Source organism: Antechinus flavipes, chromosome 1 (genome assembly GCF_016432865.1).
Source record: "Antechinus flavipes isolate AdamAnt ecotype Samford, QLD, Australia chromosome 1, AdamAnt_v2, whole genome shotgun sequence".
Classification (NCBI taxonomy): Eukaryota; Metazoa; Chordata; class Mammalia; order Dasyuromorphia; family Dasyuridae; genus Antechinus; species Antechinus flavipes.
Genome location: NC_067398.1, coordinates 694,757,819 through 694,769,756, shown reverse-complemented (window position 1 = coordinate 694,769,756; position 11,938 = coordinate 694,757,819). Strand labels below are relative to the sequence as shown.

The 11,938-nt window shown below is 39.7% G+C and overlaps 1 long non-coding RNA gene across 1 annotated transcript; it reads right to left on the bottom strand.

Annotated features, from left to right (window-relative positions):
• Positions 1 to 9,692: 9,692 nt before the first annotated feature.
• On the bottom strand, positions 9,693 to 11,363 carry LOC127543667 (uncharacterized). Its single transcript, XR_007949279.1, has 3 exons — positions 10,192 to 11,363; positions 9,921 to 10,053; positions 9,693 to 9,782 (listed from the first exon to the last, which is right to left on the bottom strand). It is a non-coding gene; the product is annotated as an uncharacterized LOC127543667 (long non-coding RNA).
• Positions 11,364 to 11,938: the final 575 nt, after the last annotated feature.

Genomic DNA, 11,938 nt, shown 5'->3' with positions numbered 1-11,938 from the left:
TTCCCTTTGATCCAGCAATACTACTAATAGATCAATATCACAAAGAGATAAAAGAAAGGAGAAAAGGACCTGGTTATACAAGAGTATTTATAGCAGCTCTTTTTGTGGTGGCTAAAAAATTTTTAAAAATTAATAAAAATTTTTAAAATTTTTTAAAGATACAAAACAAACAGCAACAACAAAGCACAAGAAAGTATTCGTGTAAAGAGTTACAAAAACTCCATGAAATTCCCTGGAACAATTAGAAATTCAATTTCATTGCATGGACCTTTTTATTTTTTTAATAAGCTTTTTATTTACAAAATATATGCATGGGTAATTTTTCCAACATTGATCCTTTTTTTATTATTTATTTATTTTTTTAAATTTTATTTTATTTAATAATAACTTTGTATTGACAGAATCCATGCCAGGATAATTTTTATACAACATTATCCCTTGCAATCGCTTATGTTTCGTTTTTTTCCCCTCCCTCCCTCCACCCCCCCCCCAAGATGGCAAGCAGTCCTATATATGTTAAATATGTTGCAGTATATCCTAGATACAATACATGTTTGCAGAACCGAACAGTTCTCCCGCTGCACAGGGAGAATTGGATTCAGAAGGTAAAAATAACTCGGGAAGAAAATCAAAAATGCAAATAGTTCACATTCATTTCCCAGTGTTCCTTCTTTGGGTGTAGCTGCTTCTGCCCATCATTTATCCATTGAAACTCAGTTAAGTCTCTTTGTCATAGAAATCCACTTCCATCAGAATACATCCTCATACAATATCGTTGTCGAAGTGTATAATGATCTCCTGGTTCTGCTCATCTCACTTAGCATCAGTCCATGTAAGTCTCGCCAGCCTCTCTGTATCCATCCTGCTGGTCATTCCTTACAGAGTAATAATATTCCATAACATTCATATACCACAATTTACCCAGCCATTCTCCAATTGATGGGCATCCATTCATTTTCCAGTTTCTAGCCACTACAAACAGGGCTGCTACAAACATTTTGGCTCCAACATTGATCCTTGCAAAATCTTTTGTTCCAAATTTTCCTCTCCTTCCTCCCACCTTCTCCCTTAGCTGGCAGGTAGTCCAATACATGTTAAATATGTTAAAATACATGTTAAATCTAGTATATGTGCATATATTTATAGTTATCTTGGTGCCCAAGAAAAATCATATCAAGAAGGAAGAAAAAGAAAAACTGAGAAAAAAAACAAAATGCAAGCAAATAGCAACAGAGAGAGTGAGAATGCTATGTTGTGTTCCACACTCTATTCCCATTCTTCTCTCTCTGGGTGTAGATGGCTCTCTTCATCACTGAACAATTGGAACTGACCTGAATCATCTCATTGTTGAAAAGAGCCATGTCCATCAGAACTGATCATCATATAATATTGTTGTTGCCATGTATAATGATCTGTTTTTTTTTTTTTTAAATAATGATCTCTTGGTTCTGCTCATTTCACTCAGCATTGTTGTGCCGAAGTTCCCTTTTAATGTCGTGACCCAGTTTCTCCAATTGTCCTATTTAGTTATTCTGCCTCAGGTTATAATATAATCTTAATGTTTGATAAGATAAAGGTCTACTTCAGTTACTCTGCCTCTAAACCCCAGGCTATAATCATTCCCTCTTAAATGGTTGATGAGATAAATGTTTTGTATCTTTAGGTTATAGACATTCCTTCTTAATGTTTGACAGGATAAAGGTTCATCCATTTTAGATATCATTAGAATATCAGTAACCTCCCTCCATTGTGTCATCCTAGGGGCCTCCCCCCCATTAGGTTATCCCCACTCAGGTACCTCCCCCTTTATGTCATTGTTCTTGTTATCCTATAAAAAATCTTGCTACCTAATACTTAAGGCTGGACTCTTTGAGATGATAGTCTTGTCCAGCCCTGGGACCAACCATGGATCCATTGGTCCCAGTATATCTCTCCATTTAATAAACTATTGAATTGGTCTCTAATCTCTGTCTTGCTGTTTCTTTGGCATTACAGCATCAGCTCATGTAAGTCTCTCCAGGCATCTCTGAAATCATCCTGCTGGTCATTTCTTACCAAACAATAATATTCCATAACATTCATATACCACAATTTATTCAGGCATTCCCCAATTGATGGGCATCTACTAAGTTTCCAGTTTCTGGCCACTTCAAAGAGGGCTGCCACAAACATTTTTGTGCCTGTGGGTCCCTTTCCCTACTTTAAGATCTCTTTGGGATGTAAGTCTTGTAGAAATAGTACTGGATTAAAGGGTGTAAACATTTTGATGATAACTTTTTGGGCATAACTCCAGATTGCTCTCCAGAATGGTTGGATTCGCTCACAACTCCACCAACAATGCATCAGTGTCCCAGTTTTCCCGCATCCCCTCCAACATTCATCATTCTTTTTTCCTGTCATCTTAGCCAATCTGAGAGGAGTGTAGTGGTATCTCAGAGTTGTCTTAATTTGCATTTCTCTGATCAATAGTGATTTGGAACACTCTTTCATGTGAGTGGTAATAGTTTCACTTTCATCATCTGAAAATTGTCTGTTCATATCCTTTGACCATTTATCAATTGGAGAATGCCTTGAACTATTTTTCAAATATATATATATTTGAGTAATTAATTTTGAGTTATAAATTTGAGTCAATTCTATATATATTTTAGAAATGAGGCCTTTATCAGCTCCTTTGGATGTAAAAATATTTTTCCAGTTTATTGCTTCTAAGAATTAAAAATTGGAAGGAATCATCAATTAGGAAATGGCTGAACAAATTGTGGCATATGATTGTGATGGAATACTATTGAGCTATAAGAAATGGTAAATAAAATTATTTCAGAAAAACTTGTAAAGGCTTTAATAAACTGATGCAGAGTGTAATGAGCAAAACCAGGAGAGCATTATACACAGTAATAGTGTAATAGGCAATATTATATGCCTATTAACCATGAATGACTTAGCTATTCTCAGCAAGACAGTGATCCCAGACTCATGATGAAAAATGCTGTCCACTTCTAAAGAAAGTCTGAATACAGAAGGAAGCATAATATTTTTCATAGCAGAGATTAACTACAAGTAGTTTTAGAAAGAAGTGATTGGATCAGTGCTGAAAGGAAGGCAGCTGTGGATGTATCTGGTGACAAAAGGAAGTCTCATGTGTAAAGATCAATAGTGCATAGGAACCTGGAATGTAATGAAGAGGGGACCCCAAAACTCTAAAAATCCTTGAAGGAGAAAATCTCCTCCAACCCTGCCTCAGTGAGAGACTGCCCCAGGGAATCAGATAAAGTGGTCTACCTAGGTGGGACTGGTTGAGTCTTGAGCTAAAGAATTCCAACCCTATTTTTTTTTAATTTAATAATTATTTTATATTGACACTCGTTTCTGTTCCGATTTTTTTTTCCCTCCCTCCCTCCATCCCCTCCCCTAGATGGCAAGCAGTCCTTTATATGTTGGATCCAACCCTATTGAAATGTAGATCTTCTATTCAATTCAACTCAAGCTGCACCCAGCCCCATCAGGAGCAAACCCAGCAAGGAGCCAACTTGGGACTCTACCTTCGAGTTCCCTTCAGCTGAAGTTCCCGTTATAAAATAGCCAAACTAAAACCCTGCCTTGGCAGAGGTTCCAAACATGCCAGCTTGGAATGCCAAGGAGCCTCTGTCCACTGGAATATTCTTTTCCAGTGCTACCTTCTCTTTACCCTCACCTATTTCCTTAACCAGACTTCATATCTCTCTGTCAGGATTTCTAACATTACTTCCAATCCCAATAATAAACCTCTTTTATCAATCTAGGTTTTCAGGTCTGTAAATTCCTTTACCAAAAACTCCCTGCGCCACCAGAAGGGGGTTTCCCAAAACTCCCTACCCTTGCACCGAATCCTAAGGGGGTCCAGGGGAGCCAAACCTTATCAGTAAGATCTGAGAATTGAGAGAAATTATTTTTCTATTGTATTAATAACCAGTTATTAAATTGTAATCTGAGCTTTTCATTTTCCGTTTCCCAACTAGGAGACCCTCTATTTAGAGTGTAACCAAAATCTAGGTGCATCCCAGCCCCGAAGCAATGTGCTTAAGCCCTTGTGTCCCCACAGCGGTGTTTAGGGTAGCTTCTCATGAAAGGGAAAACCAGCTATTTCTGTCCACATTGCTAGAGGTAGTGGAGTCTCATGATCAAGCCACATCCTTAGAAGAAGGACTTTTAGCCTGCTGTATAATCTATATTAAATGGCTTACCTCAGAAACTAGAACACTCAGTTCATCACATCAAGTGGAGAATGACTGAATAAATTATGGCATACGAATGTAATAGAATATTATTGTTCTGAAAGAAATGATCAGCAGGATGATTTCAGAAAGACCTGGAGAGACTGACAGGAACTGATGCTGAGTGAAGTGAGCAAAACCAGGAGTAACAACAAGATTATGTGATGATCAACTGTGATAGACCTGGCTCTTTTCAACAATGAGGTGATTCAGACCAGTTCTAATAGAGAACCATCTACATCCAGAGAAAGGATCATGGGGACTGAATGTGGTTTACAACATAGTATTTTTACTTTTTTGTTATTTGCTTGCTTTTTCCTTTCTCATTTTTTTTCTTTTTGATCTGATTTTTCTTGTGCAGCACTGTTAATATGGGAATACATATAGAAGAATTGCACATGTTTAACTTATATTGGATTACTTGCCTTCTAACGGAAGGAGGTGAGGGGAAGAAAAGGAGAAAATTTTGGAACACAAGGTTTTGCAAGGGTGAATGTTGAAAACTATATTTAGATATATTTTGAAAATAAAAACCTATTATTTAAAAAAATTACTTGCCTCCTCAAAGAAAAGGAAAGGGATGAGGGAATGAAAGACTTGACATTCAAAAAATTTTAAGTGTCTGTTGAAACATTTTTATACGTAATTGGGAAATATTTTTTAAAATAAATAAAAATATCTTTAAAGGAAAATTTTAACTCACCTCTTCTTTAATATGTTCATCAGTCAGAGTTGATTTCTCCTGTTGAGCATTCCCTTTCAAACAAATATTTAAGGCATTGATTGTCTTTGGTTATTGAGAAAAACCACTTACCCTCTAGCCGACTTAATAAATTGGCTATTAATTACCCAGAAACCATCTCTTGGCTTTTTCATTTGTCTCAGAATCAAAGTAAGCTGGATGTGGTAAAACAGCAGATGAAAAAATTAACATTGACATCTTGGGCATTAGTTAAACTTAATTGAACAGGAATGTGTGAATTTAATTCAGGTGATCATTACATATACGACTATGAGCAAGAATCTCTTAGAAGAAATAGAATAGCCCTCACAATCAATAAAAGGATGAGTAAATCAGTATTGGGATATAATCTCAAAAATGACTAAATGCTTTCTGTTTGAATCGAAGGTAAACTGTTCAATATCTCAGTAATTCAAGTCTATATTCCAACCATTGAGGACAAAGAAGCCAAAGTTGATCAGTTCTATTAAGACCTACAATATTTTCTAGAAATAACAACCTCCCACCACCACCACCAATGTCACTTCCATCATAGAGGTTTGGAATTTTAAAATAGGAAATCAAAAGATAATTGGAACAAGAGATGAGTTTGGCCTTGGAATATAACCAGAGCAAAGACTAACAGAATTTATCAAGACAACTCACTGGTCATAATGAACACTCCTTGTCAGCAGTCCAAAAACTAACTCTATACATGGACATCACCAGATGGTGGATATCGAATTTAGATTGATTCTCTACTTTGGAACTAGAGGTGCAGAAGCTCAGTTAAAACAAGACCTGTAGCTAATTGTGGCTCAGATCATGAATTTCGTATTGCAAAATTCAGATTTAAATTGAAAATAGTAGGGAAAACTATCAGGCCACATAGGTAAACCTAAATAACATTCTTTTATGAATATCAAGTGGAAATGATAAATAGATTTAAGGTGTTAGAGCTGGTAGATAGTGAGTCTGAAGAACTATGAACTGAGGTTAGCAAAAGAATAATAGAAGGCAGCAATAATAAACCTAAAAAAATAAAAAGGAGAGCAAGAAAGCAAAATGTCTGTCTGATGAAGCTTTACAAATAGTTGAGAAAAGAAGGAAGGACAAAGAGGAAGATGAACCCTAGTGAATTCCAGAATTCCAGAGACTAGTAAGGAGAGGAAAGAAGATTTTCTTAAGTAGATAATACAAAGAAATGGAAGAAAATAATAGAATGAGAAAGACAAGAAATCTCTTCAAATAAATTAGAAATCTTAAGGGAACATTCATGCAAAAATGGCCATGATTAAAGACAAAAATAATAGGGACTTAGAAGCAGAAAAGGTTAAGAAAAGGTGGCAAGAATATACATTAGAATTACACAAGAAAGATCTTACCATCATGGATAACCATGATGATGTGGTTACTAGAAATCCTGGAGCATGAAATCAAGTAGGTCTTAGGAAGTATTGCTAACAATAAGACTAGTGAAGGTGATAGAATTCCAGTTGAAGGATTTAAAAATCCCAAAAGTGATGCTGTTAAAAGTGCTGTACTCAATATGTCAGCCACTGGATTGATAAAAATCAGTTTTGTTCCAATCCTAAAGAAGGGCATTGCCAAAGAATGTCCCAATTACTAAACAATTGCACTCTTTTCACTTGCCAGCCAGGTTGTGCTTAATATTCTGCAAACTAAATTTCATCAGTATGTGAACTGAAAATCACCAGAACATACAAGTTTTCAAAGAAGCAGAAGAAAAAACACCAAATTGCAACATTCAGTAGATTATAAAGAAAGTAAGAAAAATCCAGAAAAAAAAATCTACTTCTGCTTCATTGACTACCCTAAAACCTCTCTGTGGATCCCAACAAAATGTGGCAAGTTCTCAAAGAGATGGAAGAACCCGAACATCTTACTAGTCTCCTGAGGAATTATATATGAGCCAAGAAGCAATAAGTAGACCTGAACATGGAATAATTAATTGATTTGAGATTGGAAAAAGGAACACGGACATTTTTATGGAAATATTTTGCATAATTTCCCATGTAGTTTTTTAATGGGAGCTGGGACTGCAGATAAGGGAGAGAATCTGGAACACAAAAGTTTTAAAAAATGTAAAAATTGTTTTAAAGGTAATTGGGGAAAAATAAATAAATTCTAAAAAAAGAAAAAGGAGTACAACAAGGTTGTACATTATCACTTTGTTTAATTTCTATGTAGAGTATATCATATGAAATGCCAAACTAAATGAATCAAAATCTAAAATTAAGGTTGCCAGGAGAAATATCAATAATCTCAAATATGCAAATGACACTACTCTGTTGGCAGAAAGTAATGAAAAATTAAGAATTCTCTTGATGAGTGTGAAAAAGGAGAAAGTAAAAGCTGGCTTGAAGTTTAACATTAATTTAAAAAAAAAAAAGTGTGATTTTGTCAACTGGTCCTGTTACTTCCTGGCAAGTATAGAAAGAAGAAATGGAAGTAGGGTCAAATTTTATATTCTTGGACCCAAAGATCACTGTAAATGACAACTGTAGCCATGAAATGAAAAGATGTTCATAAGGAAAGTTATGGCAAGTCTGAACAAGTTGCTGAAAAGGATCTATGTGGTCAAAGTTATGGTTTTTCTAATAGTAGTTTATGACTGTGAGAACTATGCTATAAGGAAAGCTGAAAGCTGGGGAATCTACTTTTGAATTGGGGTACTAGAGAAGACTTTTGAGAGTCCTTTGCACAGCAAGGAAATCAAAACAGTCAATACTTAAAGAAGTTAATTCAGATTATTCACTGGAAGGTCAAATACTAAAGCTGAAGTGTAAATACTTTGACCACATGATGAGAAGATGGGATTCAATAGAAAAGACCCTGATGTTGGGAAAAATTGAAGATAAAAGGAGAGGATGTCAGAGGATGAGATGGATAGATAGTGTCTTAGAAGATATGAACAAGAGCCTGGACAAACTTTGGGAGAAAGTAGAATATAGAAAGGCCTAGTCTGCTGTGGTCCGTGGGACCACAAAGAGTTGGATTATGACTGAACAACAAGAAGAGTAGTTTTTTTATTACAACAGGGAGTTTTATGTATTTATGTGTTGGGGGAGGAAATGGAAGTCATTGGGGAATGACAATTAACTTTTTAAAAATTCATAAAACATTTTAAAAAAGTTTTTGTCAAAGCATTCCCAGTTTGGCAAGGCTTACCAAGAATGAGAGACATCAATTTATACCTACTTTCTCCTCTTTCATGGAGGCAACATGGGGTACATTTGAAATAGGGCAAACATCTTGGAGGCAGAAAGCGCTAATAGATTAGAAGGTCACTCAAACTTTTGGGATGCCCTATAGAGTCTCAAAGAGGATTTAGTAAGTCAGCAAAGATCCTTGAAATAGGAAGAAAGTAGAGGAAAATTGGGGTGAGGAGAAAAGGAGAACATGAATATTATTAATAAAATCAGTATGTATTAAAATAATAGAGGATTTAAAATTTATGATTATTCACTTTAAAATCATAGTCTTCCATCTGTAATCTAGGAAAATAAACAAAACTGGGCAAATGAAGTTTCCATTCTAGTCTAATTTACTGAGGGGTACAGAGCGTGAGGAATGCCAATGAGACTTGAGCATCAATTTGTGGGACTATTACTGTCACCATCTACTTTCTGTTATAACAAGTTTCTTAAACAAATTTTCACAAAATTTATGGCCTTAAAATAACAAGATTATAATCCATCTTTGAGGGACGGTTCCTAAGCTACAGGGACCAGCTGCCTGGTTCCCAGCAACTGTGATCAATGGACGGAGTTCAGTCCCTGGCTAGCAGGAATTCTAATTAGGCCGACTGACTCAGTAACAAACCCACCCGCTCATGGCTCCTAGGTCAACTGCTTATGGCTTGCGTTGTGGCTCTCTTGTAGGACCCCAGAGCGCGGGGTAGGGCGAGTAAAAGGCTGCTCGGTACCAGTCAGGTACTGTTTTCTCAAAGGAAGGCTCAGCCAATAAGAACCCATTCATTAGAATTCAGGGACAGCTTGTAGTTCTAGTTAGAATATGACGGGAGGTCATCAAACGTTGAAATTGGCGTAGGCGCCAAATGTTGGGCTAGGTCCTGGGAAGAATTCGCAATGGCCGTTCTCCGTGGCCAAAGGCGGATACAAGAGATACAACAGGCCTGGCGAGTGTGCGAGAGCCGGGAGAGCACAGGGCAAGGAAGCGGTTTCAGTAATTAAAGACGGAAAGGACAAGTTCCCTCTCGGAGACAGGAAACACCCCAGGAGGTGGGAGTGGGCCCCCGCCGGCCGCAGCCTCAGAGAGTTAGTTAGCTGGAAGAAGGACAAAGACTCTATGTGGTGCCGGGCGGAGAGGAGAAACCCCGCGAGGAATGATGGGGAGGCAGAGGAGAGACACCAGGGGAGTCACCCGGAGGCAGAGCCCCGGGGGTGGGGGTGGGGTGCTGACTGTGAAGGATTCGGCCGCCACGGCCTGGGCCTTGGGGGAAATTGAACCTCGGGGGCTTGGCTGGACACGGCAAGGTGGGGGTGGGGGGCACTTCCCCAGGGAGCATTCCCCTCCAGGCTTCATTCTCCCTCCGCACCCAGGGCTCCCCATCGGGAAGCTGACAGTGATACCTCCCCAGAACAAGAACCGTTGGGCCCGACCGCTCGTCGGGTTACATTTCACCGGAACCTCCCTATCCAACCCCGCGCGCGTCTGAGGCAAAAAGGACAAGCGGGGCCCATCCCCTGAGAGGAAACCTCCTCGCCCCTCAGCCCCGCTCTCCGGGGTCACCTCCGCTTCCGTACTCACGGGCCCCCCAGAACCTTTGCCCTCTGGTTCTTTTATTATAAGTAAAGGCAAAAAGGACAAGCGGGGGCCGAGCTCCTGAGGGGAAATCTCCTCGGCCGTCAGCCCCGCTCTCTGGGGTCACCTCCGCTTCCGTACTCACGGGCCCCCAGAACCTTTGCCCTCTGGTTCTTTTATTAAAGGCAAAAGGGACAAGCAGGGGCCGAGTTCCTGAGAGGAAACCTCCTCGGCCATCAACCCCGCTCTCCCGGGTCATCTCCACCTCCGTACTCACGGGCCCCCCAGAACCTTTGCCCTCTGGTTCTTTTATTATAAGTAAAGGCAAAAAGGACAAGCGGGGGCCGAGCTCCTGAGGGGAAACCTCCTCGGCCGTCAGCCCCGCTCTCCCGGGTCACCTCCGCTTCCGTACTCACGGGCCCCCAGAACCTTTGCCCTCTGGTTCTTTTATTAAAGGCAAAAGGGACAAGCGGGGCCGATCTCCTGAGGGGAAACCTCCTCGGCCGTCAGCCCCGCTCTCCGGGGTCACCTCCGCTTCCGTACTCACGGGCCCCCAGAACCTTTGCCCTCTGGTTTTTTTAAGATAAATAAAGGCAAAAGGGACAGAGACGGCCGAGGACTCACAGCGGCACGGAAGCCACGCCACAGCAGAGCAATGAGCCCTTCTCCCGCCAAAGTTACGCGGCCGCTGACCAGGATCTCCGTGGGGGATAATGGGGCCGGGCGGGCAACAGGGAAGATGCAGGGGAGAAGCAGCAGCTCCCTTTTATGCATTGGTTGAGTTGTGATTTATAACCGATTCGGAGACTAGGTGTAAACATTTTCCATTGCAAACGCCTGAGTCTTGCATAGACAGAAGGAGCTCTCTGACAAAGCTACAAAACAGACTGGAAGCAGGCAGGAAAATCTCTTCACCTTCTATAGGGCCCACATTACGATAGGATTATATTAGAGATCATCTAGTTCACACTCATTTTCTGGGAGGATTTTGCAAGTTAGGCTGACTCGGTGACCTTTTGTTCCCAGACCTGCGGGGCAATCAAACCCAGGCTGCAGTTTTGCATTCCCTGATATTCATCAGTCACAGCAAGTCATCCTCCTACCTTTTTTGTACCTGAAAGTGGCCATATACTTGACATCCTGCTGAGATGCAATTCCCCATCCCCTCTTACTGACATGACTTATCCAGATTTTCTTTATCTCATTAGGAAAGTCACAAGTAGAAGCTGGTCCCATCTTGAAGCCGTTGCTGATCCCCAGTAATTGGCCCCTCAATGTGTTTCTACCTTGATATACTTTAATAAGCAATTTTAATTCTCTAGGTCCTGAATTTTGTCTCCTTAATTAGGGTGAAAGTCAGACCAAAAATTTTTCCTTTAACTATCTTAGGGAAGGACAGGGAAAAAAAAAACAATTTGGAGCTCAAAATCTTAAAAAATAAATGTATAAAACTATCTTACATGTAATGGAAACAACGAAATATTATTTAAAAGAAAGAAGAAACAAAGGAAGACCCCAAATCATTTGGCAAGCCAGCCAGGAGTTCTTTTGAAGGTTTTCACCCCTGGCTATAACTGTGAGCAGGCCTGCTCTACACCCTTCCCCGCCCCCACTCCAGACCACCTCACTCTTCCAGAAGTCAGCATTCAGGCCTAAGTAAGGGCAGACTAGAGTGGAACTCCTGCCTGTGCAGTGTGGTGAGTTAAGCAATGAAATTGTGAAGAATTTAGCTCTGCAAGACTCAGGATGGGAAGGAGAAATCGATCCCCAAAATCCAAATTTTCTTGTTTTTTTTTTCACTGTGCATGGTAAAGGGAAAATTTGAGAAAGAGACAGGTGAGTAAGCACATGCATTTGCATTGGAATACTAGTATTCACAGAGGAACTGGGACTCCAAAGAAATAAAACTGTAATGGTTTGGTAAAATCCTTCTAGTCCACAACAGAGATGAGGCTCACTAGGGAAAAAAGAAAATAAAATCTGGATAGTTAAGAGAAAGGCCTAGTAAACTAGGGATAGAACACATCTCATATCTTGTACCAAAATAATGTCCAAATGGCTTCATGATTTAGACATAAAGGGTGATAATATAATCAAATGAGGAGAGCAGGGGATAATTTACCTTTCAAATCTTTGGAGAAGGGAGGAGTTTATGGCCAAAGAACAACTAGAGAAC